The following is a 19,048-nucleotide window of genomic DNA, read 5'->3' as shown; positions in this document are numbered from 1 at the left end:
GAATGGGAGTTAAACGCCCAAACTGGCACAAAAGCTGGCGTTTAACTCGAAGAAAAGTCTCTACACATGAAAGCTTCAATGCTCAGCCCAAGCACACACCAAGTGGGCCCAGATGTGGATTTTTATGTCGTTTACTCATCTTTGTAAACCCTAAGCTACTAGTTCTCTACAAATAGGACCTTTTGCTATTGTATTAGACATCTTTTGATCACTTTAGATCTTAGGATCATCTTTGGACGTCTAGTTCTTAGATTATGGGAGGCTGGCCATTCAGCCATGCCTAGACCTTGTTCTTATGTATTTTCAACGGTGGTGTTTCTACACACCATAGATTAAGGTGTGGAGCTCTACGGTACCTCGAGTATCAATGCAATTACTATTGTTCTTCTATTCAATTCAGCTTATTCTTGTTCTAAGATATCACTATTTCCTCAACTTGATGAATGTGATGATCCGTGACACTCATCATCATTCTCACCTATGAACGTGTGCCTGACAACCACCTCCGTTCTACCTTAGATTGAGTGGATATCTCTTGGATCCCTTAATTGGAATCTTCGTGGTATAAGCTAGAATTGATGGCGGCATTCTTGAGAATCCGGAAGGTCTAAAACTTGTCTGTGGTATTCTGAGTAGGATTCAAGGATTGAATGACTGTGACGAGCTTCAAACTCGCAATTGTAGGGCGTTAGTGACAGACACAAAAGAATCACTTGATTCTATTCCGACATGATCGAGAACCGACAGATGAATAGCCGTGCTATGACAGAGCGCGTTGAACATTTTCACTAAGAGGACGGGACTGTAGCCATTGATGTCGGTGATGCCCAACATACAACTTGCCATGGAAAGGAGTAAGAAGGATTGGATGAAGACAGTAGGAAAGCAGGGAAACAGAAGGGACAAAGCATCTCCATAAGCTTATCTGAAATTCTCACCAATGAATTGCGTAAGTATCTCTATCTTTACTTTATGTTTTATTTATCTTTTAATCATTAATCCTCCATAACCATTTGAATCCGCCTGACTGAGATTTACAAGATGACCATAGCTTGCTTCATACCAACAATCTCCGTGGGATCGACCCTTACTCGCGTAAGGTTTATTACTTGGACGACACAGTGCACTTGCTGGTTAGCTGTGCGAAGTTGTGATAAAGAGTTGAGATTGCAATTGAGCGTACCATGTTGATGGCGCCATTGATGATCACAATTTTGTGCACCATCTAGCACCTCTTTGGGTTACTAAGTGCTCTATAGCAAAGGTTACTCTTGATAGTGGACTTTCAGTAGATAATCCCGGATTAGTTAACCCAAGTTACCAAGTGATAAGGCACCCCTAAGAGCTTATTCATCCAAGCATATCCCTTGCACATGGACACCACAGACACATGCCTCAATATTCAAACCCTTGGTACATAGCATTATGTCTTATTATTTTTCTTTCTTTTTCAAACTCTTATTGTTCTTTCTCTTCTCTTATTGGGATCTTTATTGTTTGGTTAGTCTCATAGAATGTGTTTCAAGCATGTGGTTTAGAGCATATAGTTGCCTCTATACCTTGTAGGTGAACCAACTTAGCTGATCAATGACCATACCACAAACTTAAGAATTTACTTCACAAAATAACTCCAATCTTGTTTTTCATAACATTTTCTTTTTAATTGACTTATAAGGGCAAGCATACATATAAGCAAGATGAAAATGAAAGCTAGGGTCTAGACCAACACACTTAGACCTAAACAACTAAATCTTAAAGACAGAATTGAAAATTCCTAAGCTACTATGGAAGCATGTTCTATTTCATACATGATTTTCCTTATTTAAAGCTTGAAAAACATAAAACTAAGAAAGAACTCCACCACCTTTTACTTATCGGAATGTTCATGTCCTCTTCCATGTTTGTCCTCTTTATGTCCATTTGCACTTCCTTGCATCCGATTCATCCTGGCTATTTTCCAATCTTCCAGTGCTTTCTTTACTGATTCATGACTCTGTTCAGCTCTTTCTCATTCCACTCGTGCTAACTCATCCTTTACGTCCTTATACCTTGTGATCCCAGGGTGCAATACAAGCAGTTGTCTGACTAAATATCCGAGCCTGGCTTGAGTGTTTACATGGTAACCGTCGCTCATATAGACTTCTTCCGAGAAGGCTTTGTATTCATCGAAGAGATCTGCCTGTTCTCTTTGTTTCTGATGCATATCATGAATGTGTGCACCTTGATGTGCTTGGATGTTGATTAGCTTTTGGATGGCTTCTTGTTGTTGGTCTTGCTTTTGGTTTAAGTTGTGGAGAGATTCACTCCACTGTCTCCCTTGCTCCAATTGCTGCTCCATCAATTATTGTTGCCACTCCCCTTGTTGATTTATCCATCTAGAGAGTGATTCTTCTTGGCGGTCCATTATTTGCATTTGAAGCTCCTTCTGTGCCCCTTAATTCTCCATGTATTGCCTAGACAGTGTATCAATAGCTTCTTGTAATTGGTACATGTCTAAGTTGGCTGGGGCTTGCTCCTGTGGGTTTTGTCTTTCTTCCACTTGATGGACTGGCCTCTTTTTTAATCTTCGTTGAGGTAGGGGAGGTGTAGTGGCATGCATCCGTCGAAGAGTAATGGGGATGCCAACTTTTATCCACTTGGGGTTTCCATCTTCGAACACCACCCCAGCCTTTGTGCAAAGGTGGAGAATGGTGCTGGGGTAGCCTAACCTTCCTCCAGAATCACTTTTCTTAGCGAGCTTCCGAATACCTTGGGCTATGAGTTCATAAACCTTGATTTCTCCCCCTTTCATTATGCATTGCACCATTGTTGCCCTCTTAAGGTTTACCTCTGAGTTGTTTCCTGCTGGGAGGATGGATCTCCTTATAATTTCGAACCATCCCTTAGCCTCAGAAAGGAGGTCTCCTCTTTTTATAAACCTGGGTTTCTTATTGGGATCTCTTTCCCAATCCACTCCTGGTATGCAAATGTCTCCTACAATCTAGTCATAGTTGGGGCTACTATCTATCCTTGATTGATAGCTCTCTTCAGCAAATGGTATGATTCGTAGCTTTAGCACCCTCATGATGTTCGTGGGACTAAAATCCACTGCCATCCCTCTTACAAAGCTTGTATAGGATTCATCTGCCTTATCATATCTGACCGCGTTTGCATAGAACTCTCTTACAAGAGTTGCGTTTACTCTTGTGATCGGATCAGTAAGGAGCTCCCATATTCTCTTTTCCACCTTCTCTGCGATTTTGGGGCACTCAGTTTTTGTGACTTGAAAGCCTAACTCGTATATGATTTCTTTCTCAGCCATCCACTCGAATTGTAATACATGGTAAAAGGATCTAAATTTCTTCTCATCAAAAGGAGGCTGCTCCATAGGCTCCTTTCCTTTTCTTCTTTTCGAGCTTGACGATGCCATTGGTCAGAATTGGTAGTGTGGAAAGTTTTGGAAGAATTTGGAAGAAAGAAAAATAAGAGATGGAATGAACATATGTTAGAATATGAAGAGGTGTAAAGTGTGTGTTTTCGAAAGGAAGAAAAGAGATAGATTGAGAGGGTGATTGCCCATGGAGTGGGTGTAGAGTGGGGGTTATATAGGGGAATTATGAGATTGAAGGGTGTGGATTGATGGTGTGGCTTAATAGTGGACGGTTGGGGTTTGTCATTGGATGAGCACAAGGATCACCACATTTGTGAATTGATTGGTTCGCTCTCCAAGGCTATCCAACTCCCAATATTGCATGGTGACACTTCCCGAGGTGCACCCCTTGGAGACAAGTGTGTATTTCCGTGGGTGAAGTGGCCGAACCCCCCTTCAATTGGTTGTCCCATCAAGTTCCTCCAATATCCTTCCCAATTCTTTGCAAGACAAAAGAAAAGAAGAATTAATTTAAATTGTGGCGATAAAAGAAATTTGGAGGCTAGCCAACCCCCAATTTTTTTTTGACTAACTAAGAGCCATTCATGAATGCAAACCAACCGACCAATCAAATGCCCATGCATGCAACGTTGGTGACACCAAACTTGTTTGTGATCATATGGTGCAACAAGATTCGATAAGAATCTCATATTCTGGAATGTGTTCATGCCTTGAACACCAAACTTGTCATGTATTATATGCTGCATGTAGGGGTTCTTATAGTGTCTGTCGAAGTTGATTTAGAGTTCATGAATTTTTGACTTTATTAACGACTATTAAAGATTAAAAGGAAAGGGTATAGAACATGGGTTGTCTCCCATGAAGCGCTTCTTTAGCGTCATTAACTTGACGTTTGGACTTTGTCAGGGTGGTTGGTGGTGCTTCAAATCTTCCCCTCTTGCAGTGAATTTGTCTCCATTGGCTTTGTTGAGAAGCTCCACATGTTCTAAGGACAAGATTTTGTTGATGGTATACACTTGAGGCAGCTGAGATGGAATGGTGGGGAGATGAGGTGGGATAGATGGAAAATAGGCAGAGACCACTTCATCTCCTAGAGAGAAATCCTTTGTAGGGATCTTCTTGTTTCTCCATCCCCTTGGGGCCTTTTTCCTTGTGTTCCCTGATGGCACCTTGCTCCTTGTGGTTTCTTCTTTCAAAAGGGTTTTGTTGCTTGTCTCATATGACTCCGATGGGTCTAGTTCCTCTTGGATTACACTTGGCTGTTGTCCTTTCCGACCACATTGCTTGTCAACCATAGGGGGGTCTCAGGTGTGGTGCTTGTGCTCCTGTGCTTGTCTCTTCCATCAGCTCCTTACTGTGGTCTTTCCTTGACTCTTTGTTATCATGATCTGCTTCTTGTGAGGGTTTGAATACATTGAAGGTGAGGTGTTCATCATGTATTCTCAAGATTAGTTCTCCTCACTCTACATCTATAAGTGCCCTAGCTGTGGCTAAGAATGGCCTTCCCAAGATGATGGGATGGATATGATTCTCGTCCATCTCCAGGATAACAAAGTCTGTGGGCAGGAAGTAGTTCCCCACCTTCGCTAATACATTTTCAACCATTCCTATCGCCTATTTTTGAGTTTTGTCAGCCAATTTGATGATTACGTCCGTGGGTGTTAGCTCATTGATTTGAAGCTTTTTCATGAGGGATAGAGGCATTAAGTTGATACTTGCTCCCAGGTTACAGAGCCCTTTATCAATCATTGTCTCTCCTATTGCACAGGGAATGTGAAAACTCCCTGGATCTTTCTTCTTTGTAGGTGGCTCTGTTTGAATGAGAGCACTGCTTTTCCTGTTCATCTTTATTGTTTGCCCACCCTTCAATGAACTCTTTTTGGCCAGCAGCTCCTTTATGTACTTGATGTAGGAAGGCATTTGCTGAAGGGCCTTAATGAATGGTATATTTACATCAAGAGATGCAAACATGTCAAGGAACCTTGAATACATTCTCCTTGCTACTCCACCTTTGAGCCTTTGGGGAAAGGGTGCATATGGGTTTAGGGTCTACCCTTTCTTTATCTCCTCCTTGTGTGTGGGATGGGGTGTATGGTTTCTTTCTTCATGATTTTCCTTTGGAATGTCTTGGAGATGTTTTTTTTGTGTGTGCACTTCCTCCACACTCCTCTCATCACTTATAATGATCATCTTGCATTCTTCCCACTTACCTTCTTTATTTCTCCTCTTGGGTTCTTCTTTGTGTCACTTGGGAAACTATCAGTGGGTTTGAGAAACTGTTGAGATAGATACCTTACTTGGGACTCCAGTCTCTTGATGGTGTCTCCCTAGTTTTTTATGTTGGCTCGCACTTCATCCTTGAACACTCTGTTGTCTTGGACTTCTTTACATATGTCTTTAAGTAGAGTTTCAATTCTGGAAAGTCTATCTTCGATTGGTGATGGTGGGATGAGGTTAGGTGGTTGAGAAGGGTGATTAGGTGGGTGTTGATAGGATCTCTGTAAGGTATGTTGGTGAGTTGCATTGTTGTTGGGATTATGGTTGTGGCGTCTCTGGTCTTGGCATTGGTCCTGTTGATTTCTCCACCGAAAGTTAGGGTGGTTTCTCCAACTAGAATTATAAGTTTTGGAGTATGGATCATGGGTCTATCTGGGTGAGTTTCCAACATAGTTGGCTTGTTTCCAGTCACCTTCTTCTCCTACATCCACTCTTTCTTGAGCTGGTGATGAGGTGATGACTGTTACGACTTGGTTTTCTTCCACCTTCTTGGTAAGATCTACTAGCTGCTTGGTGATCATCTTGTTTTGAGCCAACAATGCATCCATGTGGTTCAACTCTATTATTCTGCGAGTATTGCTTCTTTCAGAAGCATAAAAGTAGTCATTCTCAGCGACAGTCACAATGACATCTATGGCTTCTTCAATGGTTTTTTTCTTGTTTAGAGAGCCCCCTGATGAATGGTCTACGTCGTTCTTTGACTCATAAGAAAGACCTTCATAGAAGATGTGTAGTTGAACCCATTCATTGAACATGTCTGGTGGGCATCTTCTTGTTAAGTCCTTAAACCTCTCCCATGCCTCATAGAGAGTCTCACCATCTTGTTGCCTGAAAGTTTGTACCTCAACTTTCAGCCTGTTGATTCTTTGAGGAGGGTAGAATCTTGCCAAAAATTTATTTACCACGTCCTCCCAATTTGTTAAACTCTCCTTCAGGAAGGATTCCAGCCATTTAGATGCTTTGTCCCTGAGTGAGAATGGGAACAAAAGCAATCTATAGACATCTGGATGAACACCATTAGACTTTACGGTGTCACATATTCTCAGGAAGGTGGTTAGATGTTGATTGGGGTCTTCTTGGGCACTTCCTCTAAATGAGCAATTGTTCTGAACAAGGGTGATGAGCTGGGGTTTCAATTTAAAGTTATTCTCATGTATGGTTGGCTTCTGGATGCTACTTCCATAATTTCCTGGGTTTGGATTAATGTAAGAGCCTAGAACTCTCTTTTCTTGCCCAGCATGATTCACAGGGCCTTCTCTGGCATGGTTGTGAGTTTTTTCTTCATGGTTGTTTTCCATGTTCTCCTCCATGTTTGTTTCAAAGTACTCTTCCTCTTTCTCAGCACCATCAACTCTTTTCCCTCTTGCTTCTCTCCTCAATCTACGGAGGGTCCTCTCAGGTTCGGAATCAAAGGAAGTTGAAGCTCCGCTTCGTCTCCCTATCATACAACTAACAGAGCAACAGAGCATACAATAGAAAGTAAACGAAGTAATTATTCTTGTTAGGGTGATTGTTAGTGTGAGTGGTGTAAATTATCAAATAATTAGTGGGTTAGTGAGCAGAATTATAAGTAAATTCAAAGAAAAAGAAAACAAATGAGGAGATAGGGGATGAGGAAGAAAATTAATTGAAACTAAGAGTAAATAACTAGGCAAATTAGACAATAAAAAGAAAATACTCAATCTAATGAACTTCCAACTTAATCATTGTCGATACAAATTCAATCCCCGGCAACGGCGCCATAAACTTGATACAGGAAAACTTATCTCTCAACAAATTTCCCTTCGGCAAGTATACCAAATTGTCGTCAAGTAAAAACTCACAATAGAGTGAGGTCAAATCCCACAGGGATTGATTGGTCAAGCAACTTTAGTTGGAAGAGTGTGCTAGTTGAGCTAAACAGAATGTAATTGAGATTTGTAGGAAATTAAATGGCGGGAAAGTAAATTGCAGAAAATAAAGTGCAGAATCATAAATGGGGAATTGGGAAGATGAACAAGGAAATAAATGGCAGAAAGTAAAGAGAATAGGTAAGATTAGAGATGGGGATTAATTGGGCTTAGGAGATATTGCATTCTCCAGATCAAGTTCATTCTCATCTCTTCCTCAATCAATGCATTCATTGATCTCCTTGGCAATCTTAAGTGATTGGATCCCAATTCCTTGGCAATCCAATCTCTCTAAGCTTGAACAATTGCCCAATTCCTTGATTTAATTGCTCATGGGAAGAGATGAAGTGTGGTCACTGATTATACCACATGTATTTCCAAATCAAAGTATTGGGAGGATTACATGTCACTATATCCGCCCAAACCCCAATTTGGTCCAACATGAGAAAGCATTTCTAGCATGATCTCCTTATCCCTTTTCCAAGGCTCAGAGGAGATCCAATTATGGAGAGTTTCTTTTCCAAGACAACTAACCAATTAGATTAAGATCGAAAGCTTTCTAGTAAATCAAGAGAAAAGAAAGAGGAAGAAGAATGAAAACTATAATTGATCCATCAAATTATAACAGAGCTCTCTAACCCAATGAAAAGGGTTTAATTGTTCATAGCTTTGGAAATGGAAATGAAAAAAGGGTAGAACAGAATACATGCATAAAGTAAATATACAGAGTGTAGTTCTCAAAAGTGCAAAAGCTCCATAATAGTTCAAAACTACTCCTATATATACTACTCTTCTTGATCTTCTAGTGAGTTCTCCAAGTCTTGGATATGGGCCTTTGACCTTGAGTTGAAGTAGTTACAATCTTCAGTGGGGTCAGCTTTGTTTGCAGAGAAAGTGTGAGTTAGGCATGGGCGTTAGTTAGGATGTTAGTGGCGTTAACGTTAAGTGAGGATGTGGGTTTGTGAACGTTAGTGACAATCACCTTTTCCACTAACGTTCCAACCCAAAATGATCAACGTTAACTTCAACGTTAGTGGCACTAACGTGACCACTAACGTTGCCTCTTGGTCCTTCGCAAACGTTCTTGGGAATCACCTTTTCCAATAATGTTGCCTTGTGCCCCCTTTCCCTACGTTAGAGTTCACGTTAGTATAACTAACGTGACTCTTAACGTGGGCATGCCTAAGCTTTGAGAGCGTTAGTGACACTTTCCTTTATCACTAACGCTCCAAATGCCCCTACTTTCCACGTTAGAGTTCACGTTAATTAGATTAACGTGGCCACTAACGTGGTAGTGATTGCCATCTCCAACGTTAGTGACAAAGGTGAGTGTCACTAACGTTGGCTTATCATGCTTAGCTCCACGTTATCTCTCACATTAGTGATCTTAACGTGACCACTAACATGGGCACTCTTGGGTTGGTCCAACGTTAGTGACAAAGGTGAGTGTCACTAACGTTGGTGATTGCTTTTTCATCCCACGTTAGAGTTCATGTTAATTGGATTAACGTGATTCTTAACGTGGCTTCATTGTGCCTTTGTGGAACGTTAGTGGCAACCACTTTTACCACTAACGTTGGAGCTCCTCTTCCTCCTCTACGTTAGCTACCACGTTAATGTAGTTAACGTGGCAACTAACGTGGTCTATGATGGCTTCGAAGGCGTTATTGGTGATCACCTTTTCCATTAACACTATAGGCTTGTCCCATTCCACGTTAGTGGTCACGTTAATTAGATTAACATGGCTACTAACGTGGTTCCTTCTTGCTCCCTTTGTCCTGAAATCAAGCAATTAAGGTACATCAAAGCTCTGCTCCAAATCATGAGATTATGCATCATCAATTTTATCATACAATTCCTGCCTAATCCTCATGAAATCATGTAAATTTCACAATAATTGCTTGAATCAAGGTGTAAGATATTTTCATCCAAAACTTGCCTATTTACTAAGAAATTGCATGAAACTACCCTAAAATAGCAAAGGAAAGGTCAGTGAAACTGGCCAAGATGCCCTGGCATCAGCGGAGTCACAAAGACAGCTGTAGAATTAAAGCAAAATAAAAAATAGCATTAAAATAGCACACCCTGGAGGATAGGCTAATTGGCATTTAAACGTCAGTAAGGTTAGCAGACTGGGCGTTTAACGCCTAGCCTGGCAGCATTCTGGGTGTTAAATGCCAGAATTGGTAGATAGACTGGCGTTTAATGCCAGAAAAGGGTGTCTGGTTTCTGGCAGGCATTAAACGCCAATAAGGATAGCAGAATGGGCATTTAACGCCCAGTCTGGCAGCATTCTGGGCGTTAAATGGTAGAATTGGTAGATAGACTGGCGTTTAACACCAGAAAAGGGTGTTTGGAAGCATTTTGGGTGTTAAACGCCAGAAAGGGGCATCAGCCTGGAGTTTAACGCCAGGAAAGGCAGCAGACGAGCATTTAAACGCTAGCAAGGACTGTCTAGGGGCATTTAAACGCCAGAAAGGTCCAGGGATGAGAAATCCTTGACACCTCAGGATCTGTGTACCCCACAGGATCCCCACCTACCCTAACTCCCTCTCTCTCTTCTTCACCACTCACATCCATCCACTATTCCCCAAATACCCATCATAAAACCCCACCTACCTCACCATTCAAATCCAAAATATTTCCCTTCCAAACCCACCCCATTTCACACAGATTCCTCCTCTCCCTTACCTTATAAATACCCCTCCTTACTTCTCCACTTTCACACATCACAAACAGCTCATAACAACCTTGGCTGAACCATTCATACCCTTCTATATCCTCCATTTCTTCTTTTTCTCCTCCTTTCTTTCTTCTTTTGCTCGAGGACGAGAAAACCTTTTAAGTTTGGTGTGGAAAAAAGCTATGCTTTTTATTTTTCCATAACCATTAATGGCACCTAAGCCCGGAGAAACCTCTAGAAAGAGTAAAGGGAAGGCAGTTGCTTCCACCTCCAAGTCATGGGAGATGGAGATATTCATCTCAAAAGCCCATCACTAGAAAGAGGATGGAGCAAACAAGAGAGCCCACTCATGGACCTCAACAAGAGCATGCGAAAGTCCCTCATCAAGAAATCCCTGAGATGCCTCAAGGGATGCATTTTCCTCTACACAACTATTGGGAGCAACTCATCACCTCTTTAGGAGAATTGAGTTCCAACATGGAGCAACTAAGAGTGGAGCACCAAGAGCACTCCATCATCCTCCATGAAATTAGAGAGAACCAAAAGGCCATGAGAGAAGAGCAACAAAGGCAAGGAAGAGACATAGAGGAGCTCAAGAACTCCATTGGTTCTTCAAGAGGAAGAAGAAGCCACCATCACTAAGGTGGACCCGTTCTTTAATCTCCTTGTTTATTTTCTTTTCTATTTTCAGTTTTTATGCTTTATGTTTTGACTATGTTTGTGTCTTCATTACATGATCATTAGTGTTTAGTGTCTATGTTTTAAAGCTATGAATGTTCTATGAATCTTTCACCTTTCTTAAATGAAAAATGTTTTCTAAAAAAGAAAAAGAAGTACATGAATTTCGAATTTTATCTTGAAAATAGTTTAATTATTTTGATGTGGTGGCAATATTTTTTGTTTTCTGAATGAATGCTTGAACAGTGCATATTTTTTATAGTAAAGTTTATGAATGTTAAAATTGTTGGCTCTTAAAAGAATAATGAAAAAAGAGAAATGTTATTGATAATCTAAAAAATCATAAAATTGATTCTTGAAGCAAGAAAAAGCAGTGAAAAAACCAACGCTTGCAAAAAAATGGTGAGAAACAAAAAAGAAAAAGCAAGCAGAAAAAGCCAGTAACCCTTTAAACTAAAAGGCAAGGGTAAAAAGGATCCAAGGCTTTGAGCATTAATATATAGGAGGGCCCAAAGGAATAAAATCCTGGCCTAAGCGGCTAAATCAAGCTGTCCCCAACCATGTGCTTGTGTCATGAAGGTCTAAGTGAAAAGCTTGAGACTGAGTGGTTAAAATCATGATCCAAAGCAAAAGAGTGTGCTTAAGAACTCTGGGCACCTCTAATTGGGGACTTTAGCAAAGCTGAGTCACAATCTGAAAAGGTTCACCCAGTTATGTGTCTGTGGCATTTATGTATCCGGTGGTAATACTGGAAGACAAAATGCTTAGGGTCACGGCCAATACTCATAAAGTAGCTGTGTTCAAGGATCAACATACTAAACTAGGATGATGAGTTTGAAAAACTCTAATTTAAATTTGATGATGAAAAAATATTATTAAAACAATTAATTACAAAATTATTAATTTGATTTTAAATCATACTTGCTTAATTAATAATTTTGTGTGTGCAGATTTTTTGTTGGGCCGAAAAGAAAAGAAAAGTTGCAAGCCCAATGTGTTTGTAAACATTTAGCCTTGGTTAAAATATTTAAGTAACATTGGCTGCGACAATATTTTGATATTGGGCCAGATTTTCTTAATATTATTATTAGCCCAATTCAAAGTTTAGTGTGAAACCTACTAGCTTGATCCGAATTGAAGGAAAAAGAGAAAGCAAAATGTATTGCTTCATGCTTCCAACGGAACCCATTCCTATCATGTGGTGGAATTCAAATTTTATTAAAGTGAAGTTTATACATGCATGGGAACCATGAGAGAGAAATTGTCATTGATTTGATTGATGGTCTTAATGTTACACGCTACTCAACAAAGAGGGAAGTAAAAGCAACTCATTTTTTTAATTTGTTCAATCTCATTTAATTGCTTTTCTTTCAACTCTCTCTTCTTGATGCCAAGTCATCTTAGGCTAGTTTCACTAGCATTTTTCTGTTAGTTTTAGTTGTTTTATGCATTTTCTTGAGCTTAAAGTAACCAAGAATGGTTAAATGAACAACAAAGCAATGAACCATCCAAACAGTATGATTTTGATGCAAATTCCATGAGTTTTTAGTGATATTACTTGAATGCTATGAATGGAAGAATTCTCATGAAATTTTGCAAGACTTTGATGCAGTTGTTTGGATGATTTCAGGGAAGAAGAGGCTAGGCAAGGAAGCAACAAAATCAATAAAGGAAGCTTGAAGATCACATGTGGAGTTTAAGTTCCAGTTTAAGCTTAAACTGGAACTTAAACTGCCAAGCCATATAATGCTGAAAGTGGCGTTTAACCTCCAGTTTAACCTTAAACTGGAAGTTAAACGCCAGAATAAGAAATGCACCAAAGCTGAAAGTGGCGTTTAACCTCCAGTTTAAGGTTAAACTGGAAGTTAAACGCCAGAATCATGAAAGCTGAGAAATACTGAAACTGGCGTTTAACCTCCAGTTTAACCTTAAACTGGAAGTTAAACGCCAGAATAAGAAAGGCACCAAAGGAGCATTTCCACGTTTAAGCTCCAGTTTAACCTTAAACTGGAGCTTAAACGTGTTCGACCACAATTTTGCCTCCAGGGTTGCTTTCTCATTTCCACGTTTAAGCTTCAGTTTAACCTTAAACTGAAGCTTAAACGTGTTCGACCATTCCACACTCCGTAGTTGCTTTCTTCCACTTCCAAGTTTAAGCTTCAGTTTAACCTTAAACTGAAGCTTAAACGTGCTTGAATTATACCACCTCCAGGAGTGTCCAACGTTTAAGTTGCAGTTTAAGCTTAAACTGCAACTTAAACGCCACTTTTTGAAAGGGTTTCTGGGCCAAATATATTGAAGTTTAAGTTAGCATTTGAGCACCAAACATTAACTTAAACGTATTATGGTATGAAACCCAATTGAATATCATGGTTTATGGGATTGGGCCTGAAGAATTGATGAGTCTGGAATTTCAATTTGTTGAGTCATGTGTCATTACTTGATTATCACTAAGTTTGCTCAATGAATGTTACAGAATTGGATCACAGCCTCATCAGGATTTTGGACCATAAACCCAAAGCAAAAGGAAATCAGGGAAAGGCCTCAAAGCCCATGAAACACAACAGAAGCTCAATTTAGAAAGTGTATAAATAGGATAGAATTTAAGTTAGTGAGGACTTCTTTTTACACTTGGGAACTTTTGGATCATTTTGCTAGTTTTCATACTCTTTGTAATTGAATTCAGAGCTATGATTCACTAAACCCCTTTCATTGGGTTAGGGAGCTCTATTGTAATTCAATGAATCAATAATAGTTTTTATCTTCTTCTTCAATCTTTTCTCTTGAATTTTGTTAGAAAGCTTCTCGATCTAATTCCATTGGTTAGTTGTCTTGGGAAAGAAACTATCCATAATTGGAATCCTTCGGAACCTTGGGAAAGGAATGGAGGATTCATGCTAGAGAAGCTTTCTCACAGTGAATTGGATTGGGGTTTGGATGGATATTGTGACATGTAATCCTACCAAATTGTGGTTCATGAAACTGTGTGGTATAATCAGAGATCGAGCATCATCTCTTCTTATGAACATTTAAACCAAGGGATTGGGAATCTGTTTGTTTTTAGAGAGAATTGGTGAGCCAAGGGATTGGGATCCAATCATAGAAGATTGCCAAGCAAAATTCAATGAATGCATTGGTTGAGGAAGGGATAAAGATGTGTTGATTCGGAGATCTCAATATCTCCTGAAACCCAATGAATTCCCCATTTCTGATCTACACTTTCTCTTTATATTCTGCAATTAAATTCATGCAATCACCCCATCCCTTTTTAATTTCAGCACTTTAACTTCTCGCTCTTTAATTCATGCAATTTAAGTTTCCGCAATTCTCATCTAAATCTTGATTCCGCTCAACTAGAACAAACTTCTAATCCGAATTGCTCATTCAACCAATCCTTGTGGGATTCGACCTCACTCTATTGTGAGTTTTTACTTGACGATAACCGGTGCACTTGCCGGAAGGAATTTTTGCCGATTGTGCAATTTCCTAAATCGTAGCATATCAAGTTTATGATAGTATCACTTCTCTGTCATCTTTTTTCTCTATTCGGCCATATCACAGTAGCAACCATGGAAGCTATAGCAAGCTACCATAGAGAAGAAGAAGCACGCCACAAGACCATCACAATGATGGCAAACAAAAGAAAACCAAAAGTATGTTGTGGATGAGATTCTCATCACTTATGGTAAGATTTGGTGAAGAGATCTTGGCTTCTTCATATCAAAAAATGTATGATGAAGATTTTGGTCAGTAGAGGAAAATTTCTTGGAGGTATGGCTCGTCTCTGCTTTTGGGTTCACTCATCACAGAATATAGCTAGGGTGGCTATGTGAAGGAATCATCAAGCATGCATCAGGGGCTAGGAATTCATCTTGGAGTGCAAGGCAAGATGGAAGGCTCAGATTGATAATTATTGGTGATCATCAAGCATGCATGCATGTTGGTTATTGCATTCGGTTACTTCTCCTCTCTCTCTGGCCAAACCGGTTTGCATGAAGAAGAAGAAGATTAGCTTAGTTCTTTTGATTTCAACCGTGGAGGCTTCTCTCTCTATAAATAGGGTGAACAGCCAGGGCTTTAAACAAGGAGAAAGGAGTGAGAATGCAAGGCACAGAGTTCTCAGAGCTACCTAAGTTAACAGAAGTTCTTCTCCTTCAATGTATTCTATTTTGTATTTTTCTGTTTAATTTTGTCATGTCTTGAGTCTCATGGAAAAAGGCAAATAGTGAGGTTTGTAAGAAAAAGCCATAGAGCGGAAAAAAGCAGAGAGTGCAAAATTAAAAAAAAAAGCCATAGATGTCCTTAGAGGTCCTTTGTACATCTGTGTTGTATTTCATGATTCTGTAGGAATCCCTTGTAAGTTGGCCTAGCACTTTACAGTTGAAAGTTTGCCAGTGACCAAGTCAAGTTTAGTTTTAGGTTTAGATTCTGGACTTGTCCCAGATAGGAAGGGTAGTTACTAGGGAGAATTGGTGTCTGTAATCAAGAAGATTATAGTAAAATTCCATCATTATTGTGATGGAGACTGGATGTAGGCTGCATTTCACTTAGCAGCTGAACCAGGATATATCTGGGTGTAATTTTCTCTGTCTTCTACTCCATTTCTGTTTCTGCTGCACAGGAGATAAAACTGAAAAATATCTCGTGCCGGGTCACAAGATAAAAAGAAAAAGTCTCGTGGCTGGGTATGAGACAAAAATAAAAAAGTCTCCAGAAGTTGTTTCAAAGACCAGCAAGTGTTTTTAAGTGAAAAAGGGGCTAAAATTCAACCTCCCTTCTCTTAGCCACTGATAAAACATCAATTGGTATCAGAGCTTGTTCTCAAAGAGATCAAGCTCTATAGCTTGGAGAAAAGATCCTGATGGCGAAAAATAGTGGCTCAAATCTGGTGTCCTACAATCTGACTGAAGAACAGTCAAGTAACAGATCTCCTCTTTTTAATGGGGAAAAACTACACCTATTGGAAGGAGAGAATGAAGATTTTTGTGCAAGCAGTGGACTACAGACTATGGAAGATTATCCTTGAGGGTCCTCAATTTCCAACCACCACAAGTGCAGAAGGTGTAATCTCTCTCAAACCTGAAGCAACATGGACCGAAGAAGACAGAAAGAAGGTGGAGCTCAATGCCAAGGCTATCAATCTGCTCAACTGTGCTATCAGCTTCGAGGAATACCGACGGGTATCACGATGCACAACGGCAAAAGAAATCTGGGACAAACTTCAAATCATCCATGAAGGAACCACCATAGTAAAGAAGACCCGGATAGATATGTTGAACAGAGAGTATGAAATGTTTGCAATGAAGGAAGGAGAATCTATTGATGAGCTGTTCGAAAGATTCAACATCATCATTGTTGTCTTGGATGCTATGGGAATTACGTATCCTGATTCTGTGCTTGTGAGAAGAGTGTTGAGATGTCTCACTAAAGAGTGGGAAACTAAGGCATTAATCATTTTTGAGAGAAGTAGTTTAGATTCCATGACTTATGATGACTTGAGAGGAAACCTACTTGCTTTTGAAAACACTTATTTGAAAAAAGATTCAAAAAAGAAAGTAATTGCTTTTACATCTATTACTAACCCCCTAGATGATGTATCCAGTGATAACTCCTCTGAAAATGAATTTGTGTTGTTTGCCAAAAAATTTAGGAAAATGGTAAAGTTCAAGGAAGGAGGCAAGGGAAGCAGCTCAAGAAAACAAAAGAAAGATTTCAGCAAGGTGACATGCTACAACTACAAGGAGACTGGGCATTTTAAATCTGATTGTCCTAAATTGAAGAAGGAGGAGAAGCCAAAGAGTGGAAAGAAAAAGAGACTGATGGCTTCATGGGAAGACTTGGAAAATGACTCAGAGGATGATGAAGAATCCGAGACCAAGTCACAACCATGTCTCATGGCCGATCATATTGATCAGGTAATCTTCCACAACCCTAACACTGAAGATCTCCATCTTATGATAGACCACCTGTCTAAAAAAATTAGATGTTTCCTACTTGATAACCAAGATCTTGAACAACAAATCACCATTCTTAAGGCAGAAAATGGTTTTCTCAAAGACAAGCTAAGGGAGGCCGAACCTGCTTGTGACCTTGTTGAAGAAAATAAGCAGTTAAAAGCCCAACTTAGAAGCTATGAAAGTGACCATTCTGTTATTGCATATGTCAACTGCTTTAAAGAAAATGAGGAGTTGCTGAAAAGGATTAAAAATCTTGAAAATTACTTAGCCAAGTTTACTCAAAGTTCTGAAAATTTAAATCAAATCTTGGCTAGTCAAAAACCATAGTATGATAAAGCTGGCTTGGGATTTCACAAGAATTTCAAATCTGTTGAAAAACCTTATTTTCAAAACATAGCATCATCTTCAAATGATACAAGGTTTCAAAACCCAACAAGCTTTAACAAAATAGCAACTCCATAGTTTTGTAGACTATGCAACCGAAATGGCCACTTTCCCATTTAATGCTTTTTTGGTGAAAGAATGATTGGTGACAAAGTTTACAAAGTTGTTTTTGACTACAATGGATTGGGACATAGGAAATGGTTTAACGTGAAAAGATCCAAGAAGATTTGGATACCTAAGGTCAGTTGAGCTTATTTTTTAGGTTTGCCTAGCATCTAAGCGGAAAGACAATATGTGGTATATGGACAGCGGATGTTCTAGGCATATGACCGGAAAGACAACCTTCTTCATAAAGCTTGATGAATCTGATAGAGGGTTCGTCACTTTCGGTAATGATGGTAAAGGAAAAATAGTGGCCATTGGGAAAGTTGGTAAAAGTTTTTCTTCTTGTATAAATGATGTTCTTCTTGTTAATGGTTTGAAACATAATTTACTTAGTGTTAGCCAGTTGTGTGATCTTGGCTTTGAAGTTGTTTTTAGAAAGTTTGTGTGTTTGGTTGTATGTGAAAAATTTGGGGATATTTTGTTTGAGGCTAAAAGGTGTAATAATGTGTATGGATTAACTCTTGAGGACTTGAAGGATAAAAAAGTAACATGTTTTACCTCTCTTGAATCTAAAAAATGGCTAAGGCATAAGAAATTAGGTCATGCTAGCATGTACCAAATTTCTAAGCTAGTTAAGAAGAACTTGGTAAGAGGAATTCCAAATATTAAATTTGATAAGGATCTTACTTGTGATGCTTGTCAATTAGGCAAACAAGTAAAATCCTCTTTTAAAACAAAAGATGGAATTTCAACCAAGAGTCCATTAGAGATGTTACACATTGGTCTTTTTGGACCAATAAGAACTCAAAGTTTAGGAGGTAAACACTATGGCTTAGTGGTGGTGGATGATTACTCTAGATTTGGTTGGGTACTTTTTCTTGCTCATAAAAATGATGCTTTTCATGCTTTTTCAACCCTATGCAAAAGAATTCAAAATGAAAAAGATCTAAAGGTTACCCATTTGAGAAGTGATCACGGAAAGGAATTTGAAAACCAAGACTTTGAAAATTTCTGTTATGATTTTGAAATTGCTCATAATTTTTCATGCCCTAGAATACCTCAACAAATGGGGTTGTTGAAAGAAAGAATAGAAGCCTTCAAGAGATGACTAGGGTTATGTTGTGCGAAAATGAAGTTCCAAAATTTCTATGGGCTGAAGCTGTGAATACAACTTGTTATATTTTGAACATGACCATAATTAGAAAAGGGTTGAAGAAAACTCCTTATGAGCTATGGAAAAGAATCCCTCCTAATCTTAAGTATTTTCATGTTTTTGGATGTAAATGTTTTGTGCTTAACAATAAAGAAAATCTTGGTAAATTTGATCCAAAATCTTATGAGGGAATGTTTGTTGGATACTCCACCACTAGCAAAGCTTATAGAATTTACCTCAAAGAGCATAGAACCATAGAGGAATCCATACATGTATCATTTTGTGATTCTAATTTAATTCCCAGTGCTGTGATAGATAATGATTCAGATGGTGAAGATGTTGCCAATAAAGAAACCAATAAAGAAAATCCCAAGTCTATTCAAAATGAAGAATCTGCCCGTACAGTTTTGTCTCGTCAGAATGGGGGAGACATTTCCATTTTATCTCTTGAGCCATCAAGAGAATCTGGAGCAGAGCAACCCACAGAAGCTCATCAAAGCTCAACACCACTTCGAAAGCCAAGAGAATGGAAGTCTATGAGGGGTTATCCTC

General features: G+C 39.2%; 1 non-coding gene across 1 annotated transcript; it reads left to right on the top strand.

Annotated features, from left to right (window-relative positions):
* Positions 1-6,400: 6,400 nt before the first annotated feature.
* LOC112700420 (small nucleolar RNA R71) lies at positions 6,401-6,504 on the top strand. Its single transcript, XR_003153328.1, has one exon. It is a non-coding gene; the product is annotated as a small nucleolar RNA R71 (small nucleolar RNA).
* The last annotated feature ends 12,544 nt before the right edge of the window (positions 6,505-19,048 follow it).

The sequence above is a fragment of the Arachis hypogaea genome, chromosome 6, assembly GCF_003086295.3.
Source record: "Arachis hypogaea cultivar Tifrunner chromosome 6, arahy.Tifrunner.gnm2.J5K5, whole genome shotgun sequence".
NCBI classification, from domain to species: Eukaryota; Viridiplantae; Streptophyta; class Magnoliopsida; order Fabales; family Fabaceae; genus Arachis; species Arachis hypogaea.
This window is presented reverse-complemented; position numbering and strand designations above follow the sequence as displayed.